The 12,576-nt window shown below is 45.6% G+C and overlaps 1 long non-coding RNA gene across 2 annotated transcripts; it reads left to right on the top strand.

The window, feature by feature from the left end:
• Positions 1-1,109: 1,109 nt before the first annotated feature.
• Positions 1,110-11,979, top strand: LOC137217003 (uncharacterized). Of its 2 annotated transcripts, XR_010939971.1 has the most exons (4): positions 1,110-1,573; positions 6,078-6,181; positions 8,316-9,177; positions 9,638-11,979. It is a non-coding gene; the product is annotated as an uncharacterized lncRNA (long non-coding RNA). The 2 variants fall into 2 exon arrangements; XR_010939970.1 differs by having other exon boundaries at positions 8,316-11,979.
• Positions 11,980-12,576: the final 597 nt, after the last annotated feature.

Below are 12,576 nucleotides of genomic sequence, written 5' to 3' on the forward strand. Positions count from 1 at the left end.
TCTTGGCAACAGTATGATAGCCCAATAACTGTGTCCAGGGGACTGTCAGAGCAAGACTGTCATTCAGGAGCCACCTCCTTCTGGCCCCACTTGAGCAGTCAGCCTAGCTCATGCGCCTTGCACTTTTCCCTAGGGCTACAGTCAGGGTTGTCTCCAGTCCTCGTCCCACCGAGCTCTACCATCAGCTAGTTCTGCCTACCTCCCCATCAGCATCTCCAGAACCTCCTCATCTCCACCTTGTGCTTCCCTGAAATTGCTTGTGCTTTTCCCAAGGAAACATCTGGTCTACACATTCTTTTCCAGGCCGCATCAACATTTGGCACTGTACATATCCAGAGCACCCCCAAATTCTTTGCTTTTACTCTCTCATCCCCAAATACTCTCTCTTGCATGAAGCCCCTCAGTCTTGCTGGCTCATACTCTGTGTGTGTGTGTGTGTGTGTGTGTGTGTGTGTGTATGGTGTGCTATTTCCACTAGCTCCCTCATAACAAGGGAGGGAAGCACTCACCACAAGGTCTTGAAGATTGGAAAGATCCAATGAGAGCAGGATTGAGCTCTAAACCCAAATCATTTCTTCTTGCCCTTTCCTATGTCCTTGGGGTATAATTCCTGTCACTACAAATTAGCCAGACATTCTTCCAAACATTCTCCTATGCCTTCATCCCTCAGTGCCCCCCTCCTTTCATTCCCCACTCCCTTCAGAATCACTCAGCTAGAGGTCTTTTCTTGCCTTGTACTTTCCTCTCTGCTCAGGATCCCCAACCCCTGTCTTCCCTGGGGCACCCTAGCCCCTGCATCTCTCTACAGTGGCCCCAATCCTGCCCTCTCTTTCCTGGCCTCCCGAAGCATAAGGGAGACATGGTCCGCTATACCCCCAGCCCCTTACTCTGAAGCCCTATTCTTATGGAGTCTTCTGCAGCCCCCGCCCCAAACACTGCGCTGTCAGATCTGCACCAGATTCCCTCCCCTCCCCTTCGCAGCTCTCCAGTAGCCCCTCCCCAGGGCGGTCTTAAGGTCAGAGGCTCTTTCCAGCTCAATTCCGTCCAATCCGTCCCAGTCCAATCCAAACCGCCCTCAGCCCCCGCCAGATGACTCACGTACGTATTTAACACGCGAGGGGGGTGATCGGCGGCTGGCAGGCTACAGGGAGGTTCTGAAACCCTCCAGTGGGAACCAGGAATTTCTGGTCAAAGACTGTTCCGCGCTTTCAGGGTCAGTTCTCGCTGCATCCCTGTTCACCTTCTTCTCTATCGGTCTCCAGGCACTTAGGGCAGCCTCACTCGCTAGCCCGCTGGGCGCCGCCACGGGCCTGGGGCCCCAGGGCGGGGACAGGGAGAATACAGCCGATTGTTGAAGAGAGCTTTATTCCTGCGGCAACCCGCCACCATCCCGGCTACTGCTGCTGGCCCATGACAGCGCTGAGGGCTTCTGACAGGCTACCACTGCGACCACGAGGACCATGTCTCCCCTATCCTTTGGGCGAAACGCTGGACAAGCCCCGCCGATCGCTCTCCACTAGCCAGATCTGGCCAACTTTAGTGCCTGGGCCCCCGTAAAGAAGATCAGAGCAAGGTATGTAGTTGGGGCAGCGGGGATGGAACAGGAGGCAGTTGAGCTCTACAACGTGGCCAGGCTCCGCACGAGAAGGTGCACGTGGGAATAGCAGCGAGGGGAATCAGGGCTGCGGGAGGGTCCTCCAACACCGACTCCACCTCCCATAGCTTCAAAGCCCTGTCAACACCCTGATCTCCCACCCCAAACTTGAAAGTATATATATGACCTCACTTCCGAGGTGCGAAAATCACTTCCTTCTTCCCTGACATTCCTGGAGTGCGAGCTGGAGAGTCAAATCCTAGAGTGCCAGGGACTCTGCAGGGCTGGGTTCTTCCCAGTCAGAGAAATGTAGCACAGGCAGAGGCAAGCCCCCTCCCCAGACTGGGCATGATGATTCCCCACTCCCACTCAGCATTCAGAGGGGGTGGGGGTTCCACTTTGCTCCATACAGCCCCAGAAGCTTTTCTCCACTAAGCCACAGTTTATTCATCTGTTAAATGAGGCTACCAAAGTCCACTCAGAGGGCTGCTGTGAAGATTACTGGAGGTAATGTATGTGCATAGCTCTTGACACACAGGGGTCACTCAGGTTTTTTTTTTTTTCCCATACGCGGGCCCCTCACTGCTGTGGCCTCTCCTGCTGCAGAGCACAGGCTCCAGACATGCAGGCTCAGTGGCCATGGCTCACGGGCCCAGCCGCTCCGCGGCATGTGGTGTCCTCCCGGACCAGGGCACGAACCCGCGTCCCTCGCATCGGCAGGCAGACTCTCAACCACTGCGCCACCAGGGAAGCCCAGGTCACTCACCTTTACTTTTCTTTGCTCTTGCCCCTACAACCTTTGAATGATAGAAACCTGGCACATTTCCTATGGGGTGATATTCTTGACCTCGCAGGCACAGATCATGCTGAATTAGCTACCTCAGGGACAGAGGCTCAAGAGACAAGTAGGAGTGGGCAGGAAAAGTCCAGAAGAAACAAGGAACTTGCTAATGAAAGGAGAAACTTTGGTGACTAAAGAATCCCAAGGAGAGGAAGAGCCCTGCAAAGTAGGAGGAGATGCCAGCAGGGAAGTAGAATCTGAGAAAGAGGTAGAGTCCAAGGGATTTGAACAGGGTAGCCCCAGGAGAAAAATTAAACCCCCAAAATAAAAAAGATTGAAGCCTCAGATTTAGAAAGGATACTGAAGAAGAAAAGGTGGTGCCACAGAGACATGGGGGACAATGAATCCCATGAGACCTAGAAACCCAGGCGAAGAAGAAGATTGCAGAAAAGTGGTGGAATCCCAAGGATGCCCAAAGGAAATAACTGGATAGAGATGAGACTGCAGAAAATGAGTGGGGTCCCAGTGGTACAAGGAAGAGTCTCTAAAAAACAGTACTCCGGAAAAGGGGTGGAATCAGGAGGAGGGAGAGAAGGTTTCCTGAGAGAGATAAAAACTGCCCTGCCGGGCTTCCCTGGTGGCACAGTGGTTGGGAGTCCACCTGCCAATGCAGGGGACATGGGTTCGAGCCCCGGTTGGGGAGGGTTCCACGTGCCGCCGAGCAACTAGGCCCATGCGCTACGGCCGCTGAGCCTGCGGGCCACAACTGCTGAGCCTGAGTGCCACAACTACTGAGCCCGCGTGCCACAACTACTGAAGCCCACGCTCCTAGAGCCGGTGCTCTGCAATGGGAGAGGCTGCCACGGTGAGAAGTCCGCACACCGCAGCAAAGAGTGGCCCCCACTCACCACAACTAGAGAAGGCCCGGGCAAGGCAGTGGGGACCGAAGGCAGCCAAAAATAAAAATAAATTTAAAAAAAAACCTCCCTGTAGTGCCAGGGATTTAGGGAGAAGAAAACATAAAAAAAGATAAGATATGCAAGCATAGGGGTTCCCCAGGAAAGGTAAGATTCCAGAAAAAAAGGTGAAGCCCCAGGGAAAGATGGAATGGGGGCCTAAATAAAATTTGGACCCAAAGAGGGGTAGGACTCTATATCTAAAGGGAGGGTATTTTAGAAATGAAATAGAACCTTTCAAAAGACTGGCCTGTATATTGGAGGGACATCAGAAAAGGGAAATAGGTCCAGGGATTTGGGGTAGTGATACCAGAAGAAAGAATGAAGAAAAAGGGTAGAATTGCAGAGATACAGGAAGGGCACACCAGAAAAGTGGTATAGCCCTAAGATGTGGGGAGACCCTGAGAAATAAAAGGCCCCTAAAGGGTGTACAGCTTCAGAGATGTAAGGATGAGTCCCCAGGAGAGACATAAGACACCCCCTCATAAAAGGCAAGGCCCAGAGACATAGAGAGTAAACCAAAGGAGAAAGTTAGGACTCTATTAAAAAGAAAGATGACTGCTAACAAATATGGGGTTTATTTTGGGGATGATGAGAATGTTCTTCAACTAATTATTATGGTGATGGTTACACAATCCTGTGACTGTAATAAAAAGTATTGAAGTGTACACTTTAAATGGTTGAATTATATGGTACCTGAATATCTATCTAAATATATCTAGATAGATAGATAGATAGAGGGAGAGAGAGAGAGAGAAGGAAGGAAGGAGGAAAGGAAAGAAAGTACAGGGAGGGAAGGAGAAAGGAAAGCTGACTTGCCGATATAGGAAGGAGAGCCCCAAAGAGAATTTGGACTCCCAAATGGATTGCCCTAGATATAGAGTGAGGAGACACCAGGAGCAATAGAGGACCCCAGAAAAAAAGTGCCCTGCAAAATTGGTGGCATGCAAAAAAGGGGTAACTCCAGTAATTTGGGGCAAGTAAGTTGAAGAAGAGACTTCAGAAAAGGGGTAAAGTCACAAAGATGTAAGGAGGGGCTTCTAGGCACGAAATAAAACTGCCTAAGGTGGGGAAGTCCCAGGGCTGCAAGGAGGGGACCCTAAGAGAGAGAGAATTGGCAATCAAAGTTGAAACCCCAGTGATTTGGGAACGGAACTCCAGGGGAGAGGCTGAACCCCAGAGGCTTGAAGACCATGATTCTAAGATAGTTATAGAACTTCAGAAAATGGCCACAGCATTAGAGATTGGTTAAATGTATTGTTAAAAAGGTGGGGGTGGTAAGACAAATAAAAGAGACTCAGGACAAGAAGGAGTACCTCATAAAATTTTAGACTATCAGGGATTTCAGGGAGTTGGGGAAGAAAAATTTCAAGAAAGAGATCGATACCCAGAAAAAAGGAGAATCCCTGGGAGAGAAGAGCAATTCAGCAAGCCAGGTAAACACCCAGAATTTAAGGGTGAAGACCCCAGGAGAACAGTGTGATCAATGAAGAAGGGGCTTTGGGGAAAGAGTTTTATCCCAGGAGAGGGCTGAAATCCCAGCCCGGCCACTATCTTTTACTTTTTTGTCCCCCCAGCCAGCTGGGCTGAGATGACTAGTTTAAAACTGTGTATCATAGGTTAAGAAGATCCTCAAGGAGGGGATTGGGCTAGGCCACAACCCCCAGCTTCAGGGTCTTAATTAAAACATTCCCTACCCCTTTCTTTCTTCTTTCTTTCTTCTTCCCTCCTTTCTTTCCTTACCTCTGGCACCCACCCTGGCCTTAATCTTAAAGGGCTTATTGACCATTATATTTTAAGTGATATTTGAACAGAGGGGCCTTCTTGTCTTTTTCAGATTTCAGCTGCTTACTTATTTGCCTGAGGTTTCACCCTCCCTTCTCATTTAATGCTAATTTTATTTCTGTTTTAGTTATTTCATTAATATATCATTATTATTATCATTACAATCACTGTTGTCAGAATAAAGCTAAAATATAAGCCTACTAAGGAGAAGTGACATCATGTAATAAGACAAAGTCAAAAACACTGTATTACCTAGTTCTGTATTGAACTTGGGAGTGCTGAGCCAATTTTCCCAGCTGAGCCTCAGTTTCTTCATCTGAAATTCTCTATGTGATTCTGTGATTCTATAAACCAATTTCTGGATGACACATTTACTCATCAACTTCAGGGTAATCAGTTAAGGGAGTTGAGGTAATGGCTGGCTCTCAGGGCAGCCTATTCCCCCTAGTAGAGTCTCAAGAGCTCTCCAGGTAGTCTCACTGCCAAATTATTCTAGTGGTCATGGCTGGGCTACCAGGGGATCCTGGGAATCCAATTTTTGGTGCAGGTGCAGGTGCAGGAAGATTCTGCTTCCATATCCGGCTTGGTGGTCTGACAATCACTGATGCTTCTACCCTGTCAGTGAGTGAGACAAGAGACTGATTGCTTATGCCTGCTGATCACCACTCAGAAGAAAGATTATTAGACTCTAAGGGGGCTTGGGCACCCTGTTATCTCCAATCCTGAGCTCATACCCAAGTGCCTTTAGGTGAGGCACCAGGAGAATCCCAAATGTCTTCAATCAACATACCAATAAAAGATATCTGAAGGATTATACTGCTCCCACAGAGTGCAATGCCCTCTCAGTTGCTCCGATCCCACAGGAATCCTAATTTATTAAATCGGTCAGCTTAGTCTGAATTGTTTCCACAGAATGCTGGTTAAGTTCCTTTTCTCCTTGTTCTCTCTCTGCCCTACCCAGAACCTCTGCATTTGTTGGTAGCTGCCAAAGAGTAAGAACCTCTGTGGGGTACTGCATTGCTGCTGCTGCCACAAACCCAAGGAGAAAGACCCAGAAAGACCAAGGTTTGTTGATGGATTTTATTGGGGACCTAAAAGTCTAGGAATTATGTGGGTAATATTTTAAAACTAGCACTACTATTTAGCTTATGATAAGTACCCTGTGTCAATTATGAATATACCGAGCTTGACTGGTCCCTGGTCATACTCTTTAGCCACTAAAAACCAAGTACGCACACCCTGTCCCATGAACATATCCTCTATGTCTTCTCAGCTCTAACCAGGGTCAAACACAAACGCCCTGGGTCCCAGGTATCTTTCTCCTTCCCATCCCCTCAGCTGAAATGAAGGGTGCCTGCTCTACCCAAAGATCCATGGGAGGGGAAAAAGTAAACCATTCCTCTGCCCACCTTTCCCTCCCAAGGAAAACACTCCTAGGATAGAGCATACCCAGCCTTCCTGACAGGAAAGAATAATTAATATTTAGTCTTAAATCTCCCCTTACCTAATCCCCCTACCCACCCTACATTTAGCTAAAGTGAGTCCAAATACAACACTTTCATGTCTGTCAAAACTGGAAGGGAACCAGACTGTCCTCTTCACTTTACAGGTGGTAAACTGAGACCCAGAAAGAAAAGATTTTCTCAGTAACACTGTTAGTGGCAGAATAGGATATAAAACCTGCATTACCATTTCCCTCTCAGCACCACCCCTCCCACCCACTCTCACACACAACTCTGAGGCTTCTTCAGGACTGGACCTATTCATTTACAATGAAATGCTAGCCATCTATTGTATTTCCCTTCCCAGGTGGATTACCCCTGAAAAGAGGACCTCAGGGCAGATTTACCCTTAACCAAATGAATGTCCTACCAGATACCTTCTAAAGTATCTGGTATCTGGTATCAATAATAGACTGGGAGAGATTGGAGTGGAACAGGCTATGAAGGGACCCAAGGAGAAGGAATGTAGACAATGTCTTCATTTTGACTTAGATTTATAAAGCCCACTCAGCTCATGCATGACCCTTCTCCATCACAGGCAGTTAACTCTGCACCCCGTACCCCACTCCCTTGCTAAACTGTCCTCCTGAAGCCAGCCCTAAGACAGGTATCTCAGACAGGAGTGAAAAGATAAAAGGCCAAGGTAAACACTCATACTGTTTTATTCCTTACCTACCACTCAGTGGCCCTAGACCAACCTTGGTTATCTGAAGTTTTGTTATGGAAAGTGGAGTTTTCAAGAAGCCCCCATATTATTACTTACCTTGGGCTCTGGACTGCATTTTTTATCCCTGAAAACCAATTCCTTTGCCTCTGGTATTATGATATCATGGGCTGCCCACATAGACTTCTTCACCAGATAAGGCTTAGTAGCTAGACAAAGAAATGAGCAATGAAGCTTTGAAATTTCTGGGTTTTTTTTTTAAGGGAAGAGAGGTGGTATGTGTGGAGGGGATCTATTTATAGATATTGGTTTTTCAAAGACTCCTCTAGGCCCAGAATTCTGGTCCATTTTACACATCATCTTGGCAATCATCTACCCTGGGAACAGGAATAAGGGGGTGAATACTTACTTTTCTTACTATAGTGTGACTTCTATGTAAATTATGTAAGTGAGTGGTGTTGTGTGTGTTCATGATTATATTTGTGAGTATGGTCGGTTGCACAGGTCAGTTTTACAAGTTTGTGTGTTCATATTTCAGCTAAAATTAATGCAGTTAATATTGCTGGTTAACTTTGGCATGAATGAAAACAAACTTCCAAGCACTAAAATTATATGGAACAAAATCCATATATTCTAATTTCCCTAAATACTACAGAAGAGGCCTGTGTGCACATCAGTCTTGGCCATCCCCTGTCCAGTTTCTTCCCTGGATGGGGGTCAACTCCTTGGCTTCAGGGAAGCACTTCTCAAAGTGATCAGGGTGAATGGTAGGTAAGTAGACTGCTTAGTAAAATCATTTTGAGCCCAGAAAGCCCTATCTCCACCAAGTTTAGAGCAGGAAGTACTGGCATCAGCCCATTTGCGCTTGGACCTCTGCCCAAGCGCAATGGAGTGGTGTTATTCCTTTCTGCTTGCTTCCTTATGGTGGTGAGGGCCCTTCTTCAGGACTATCCCTCCAGAACTTCTATTCCCTCCACCTTCTTCCAACCCTACCCATTCACCTGCTCACAGATTTTTTTCTTTTTTTTTGGAGGCGTTGCAGCATCATGTGAGATCTTAGTTCCCCGACCAGGGATCAAACCCACGCCCCCTGCATTGGACGTGCGGAGTCTTAACCACTGGACCACCAGGGAAGTCCCTCATAGATTTTTTTAAGTCACTTCACTGGATCTACAAAAGGGCCAATAGTAAACCCTCCATGGGAGTGAAGTTGTCACTGCCTCTTTTCAATTTCAGGGTTGCCAAGTAAGGTACTGTGATCTCAAAAATTATCCTCCTGGATACTGTTGCTATCTTAATCTTATGAGTCCTAGACACTTCAGTGGAAATGACCTTGCTATGGGAGAAAAGAGCATGGCTATGCCCTTAGGCAGATCGCTTCTCCTCTCCCTTACTTTATTCATCTGCAAAATGGGGCTGATCAGTCCCACCTTGATCGTCTTACAAGGTCTTACAAGGATCCAACAAGACAAAGCATGGTCTTTGTGAACCAAAAAACACAGGCCAAATAATGTGGATACCAAAAAATACCAACCAACCAAACAAACAAACACCAGGCCAAATATCCATCAAATATTTATTCTCAAGTCTAAGAAATAAAAATAAATTAATACAAATGAGAGGCAGGGTTACGGACAAGGGCATAATTCAAATATAAATTTAGCCCAAGTACCATTTCTGTTGCCACTAAGAATAGCAAGAGGAGAGATGGAACAGAGGGATGGAAGTATGGATAGCAGTAGAAGATGTCTAACTTTCTCCCCTTAGTTTGATCACCACCTGAAATTCAGCCACCTGTCCTGTTCTGCATATTTTGAATTTTCATTTTTGGTTTTCTTTTCTTTTCAGGTGATTTCTGCATGGGAGATATGGGGACTAAGACAGTAGGGTAAGAGGTAAGGGTAGCTAGGGCAAGGCCCTAACAGATAGTGGGCAGTTCCTTTTTTTCAGCCCCAGTGTAAGGGCTGGCCCCCTTACATTTCTGGAGGAGACTTCTCTTGTGGTACAAGTGGTTTGAGGGCCTGCAACGTTGCTAGCCCGGAATCATTCTGGCCTCTGACTCTGTGCCCATGGACAAGAGACTCAAAAATCACCCTCTTTGTCCAGGCCACAAAGCTGGAAGCTGGCCACACAGGCTGCTTGGCTGCTGTCTGTTTTGGCAAAAGCCATCCTACCTCCAGCAAGAAAGAACTAGATCCAGGTGACTCCTCAGGGGCCATGAGGCATTTGAGGGTGGTGAGGTAAGGGTACAGGTTGGAGAGATCCAGCATTCTTTCTAGAGACATAGAACAGCTGGGGCTGGTTGTGAACCAGTTTGCCTCTAAGCCTGTCTAAACTTTTCCCCATTCCTTTTAGGAGAAGCACTGTCTCCTCCTTAGGGATAGATCTGAGAGCCAGCCAATGAGACTGAAAGGATCCATGAGATGCAAGTCCAATCCTCTCTGAGATGCTGCTCACAAGCCAAGTGACCAGGGCCCAGAGTCCACAGCTGAGTCCTGGGCCCCTTCAAACTACCTCACAGGGTTGTTGTGAGGATGTCATGAGATCATGACAGTAAAGAGCTCAATAAATGTCTCTTGAACAGATCCATACATGTGATGGTGCTTTGCAAACTATAAAGCTCCATACCAAATGGTAGAGAGTCAGGACACTGTTTTGCAGTCACATAAAGGAAGTGATTTTTGCCACTCATTCTCACCCCTCACTTAAGACTGGGGCATGGGAAGGAAACGGAGAGGAGAAGAGAAGTTTGAAATAGGAAATAAAGGAATAAGAGAACAATAAATAAAAGAAGAATCTAAGGTAGATGATTCTCCAGTGACCAACTTGTATTTGAGAGTGGCAATGAAGATACAGACAGGAGGGACTTAGAGCTCTTTCTAGGGACAGAAGAACAGAGGTCAAATGGATCTTAGATATTTACTTCAAGACTCCAGCTCCTGTTTGAAACACCTCCAATGATGGGTAACTGTTTTCTCCCTGAGGCAGCTTGTTCTAATTATAACCAGTTCTAATGGTTAGAAAGTATTTCCTTGTATTAAGCTGTTTCCTGCAGCTTTAAATTCTATCCCTTGGTGCCATATAGAAAAAAGCTAATGCCTTGACATCATGTGAGCATTCAATAAGTGTCTGTTGACTGACACATGGGCAGGTACTAGGGAGGAGTAGACTATCTCCTTTTGTGTCTTCAGGAGCCAGTCAGCACAGCCTTATATTTTACTGAAGGTTCAATAAATATGTGTTGAATAAATGAATGAATGGACATCCCAGGGTAGGCATGACTGCTACAATCTCTTGAGTTGAAATGGTCCATTAAAAGTCATCCAAATCTATCAACCTACCTCTCAAAGAACTCTAAGCCATCCCATAAGATTCTGAGTCTTCAAAATAAACACCTGGCTGTTCAGTGACTTTGGGCCAAACTGCAGTCTTACAGTGAGAAAACTAATCTCTTATTGATTTACCCTCATCCTCTTCCACATCCCAAGGCTGATGGAAGGCAACATCTTAAGTGGAAAATGACTCTCAAATCCAATGTGTGACAAATGCTCAAATAGAGGGTGCTATGGGAGCACAGGTGCAGGAGTACTTGAGTCTACCTGGCTAGGAGGGGCTGTATGAGGACATTCTAGAGCTGAGTCCTGAAAGATAAAGAAGCTGCATGTATAAATGAGGTGGGAGGAGGGGGCAGGTAGCTCAGATAGAGGGAACTTCATGGAGTCCTGATCATGCATTCATGGGAAATAGCAGGAGTTTGCAAAATGGCTAAGGCTTCCTAAATGGGGTCCTGAAATTTGGATGGGGGGCGTGGTGAGAGAGCAAATAAACACTTCTAATTCAATTTGATTCTGGAGGTGGCCCAGAGTTTGGCAAAAAGCTGGGCCATGATTAAGTAATCACCATAGCTACTATGATCAGCACTGTTCATCTTCACTGCTCTCATCTCATGTGTCACCACTGGCATCATCACCATTGTCAGGACTGTCATCGCTGCTACCCAAAGTGTCAACATAATTGCTACCATTCCAGCCCACTAGCATTCCAACTATTACTTCACCCATGCTTTTCACCACTGACATCCACCATCACTCTTGTCATGGCCCTCTGAGCCAGTGTTTCTCATATACTCCAGGAAGTTGGGGGGAATATTCTGTCTTTCTGGGGTGTGCTAGGGATGCAACCCAAAACAGCTAACTACAAGCCAAATTTTCTTTGAAATGTTATGTTATGTATCAAATATTTATGCAAGTTTTGTTTTCTTTGATATAGCCATGTTTGTTTTAAGATAAAAGCAACACTATTTAAATTGTTTACTCCCCCCAGGCCAAATCTGTAAGTAAAACTGATGTTGCATGAAGGTGTTTTGTGTTTACCCTGCCACTTCCTGTATCCTTCTGTGCCTGAACTATTTCCTTGCTTCCATCCCATCATTTTCTGTCCCTGATTTTCAGAGGCAACAGAGCATAACAGTTAAGAGTATGCATCCTGATGTCAAATAGCCTGGATTTGAATCATATTATACTGTGGTATGTCCTTGGAAAAATTACTTAGCCTCTGTCATTCTGTTTTCACATCTCTAAAGCAGAACTAATAATAGTACTTACCCGTAGGAATATTGTGTTTTCGCAATGAGTTAGTGCATGTAAAGTGCTTAACACAGTGCCTGGCACATAATCTGTGTCCAATAAATTTATTAAACCATGGTTGAATCAATTCAGTCTTTACAGAGCACATACTCTATGGCAGACATAGTGATAGGCTATGCTGTTGGGGGAGAAAGAGTGGAGTCAGATATGGGACTAATCTTTAAGTTGCTCACACTTGGTGGGGTAGGACATGAAGTGAGGAAGGCTCATTACAGAGTATGAAATAAAATGTATTTAATCAATACCATAAGAAAGAAAAAATCAAGTTGTGCCATGGAAAATTTAGCATTTAATAAGGATTTTGAAAGATAGGTAGAATAAAGACACACAGAAATGTAACAGATTGAAGGAATCCCACGGGTGAAAGGGTAGAAATGGGAAAATAGAAGACACAGTGAAGAAATGAGTGTTGCAGTTTGATTGGAGCATGGGATTTTTTGAATAGGGAAATATAAGATTGACCTGTGAAACAAAGACCTATATGTAGAAAAGAAATTACTGGAAAGAGAATCCAGCAATGTATTTACCGCGATTGTGTTTGAGAGCTGGTATACTAAGTAATTTTCTTCTTTTTTGTATTTTTCAAAATAAGCATGCATCATTTTTATACCAAAGAAACAAAAAAGGTATATTTTATTTTTTCTTGAG

The sequence above is a fragment of the Pseudorca crassidens genome, chromosome X, assembly GCF_039906515.1.
Source record: "Pseudorca crassidens isolate mPseCra1 chromosome X, mPseCra1.hap1, whole genome shotgun sequence".
Lineage (NCBI taxonomy): Eukaryota > Metazoa > Chordata > Mammalia > Artiodactyla > Delphinidae > Pseudorca > Pseudorca crassidens.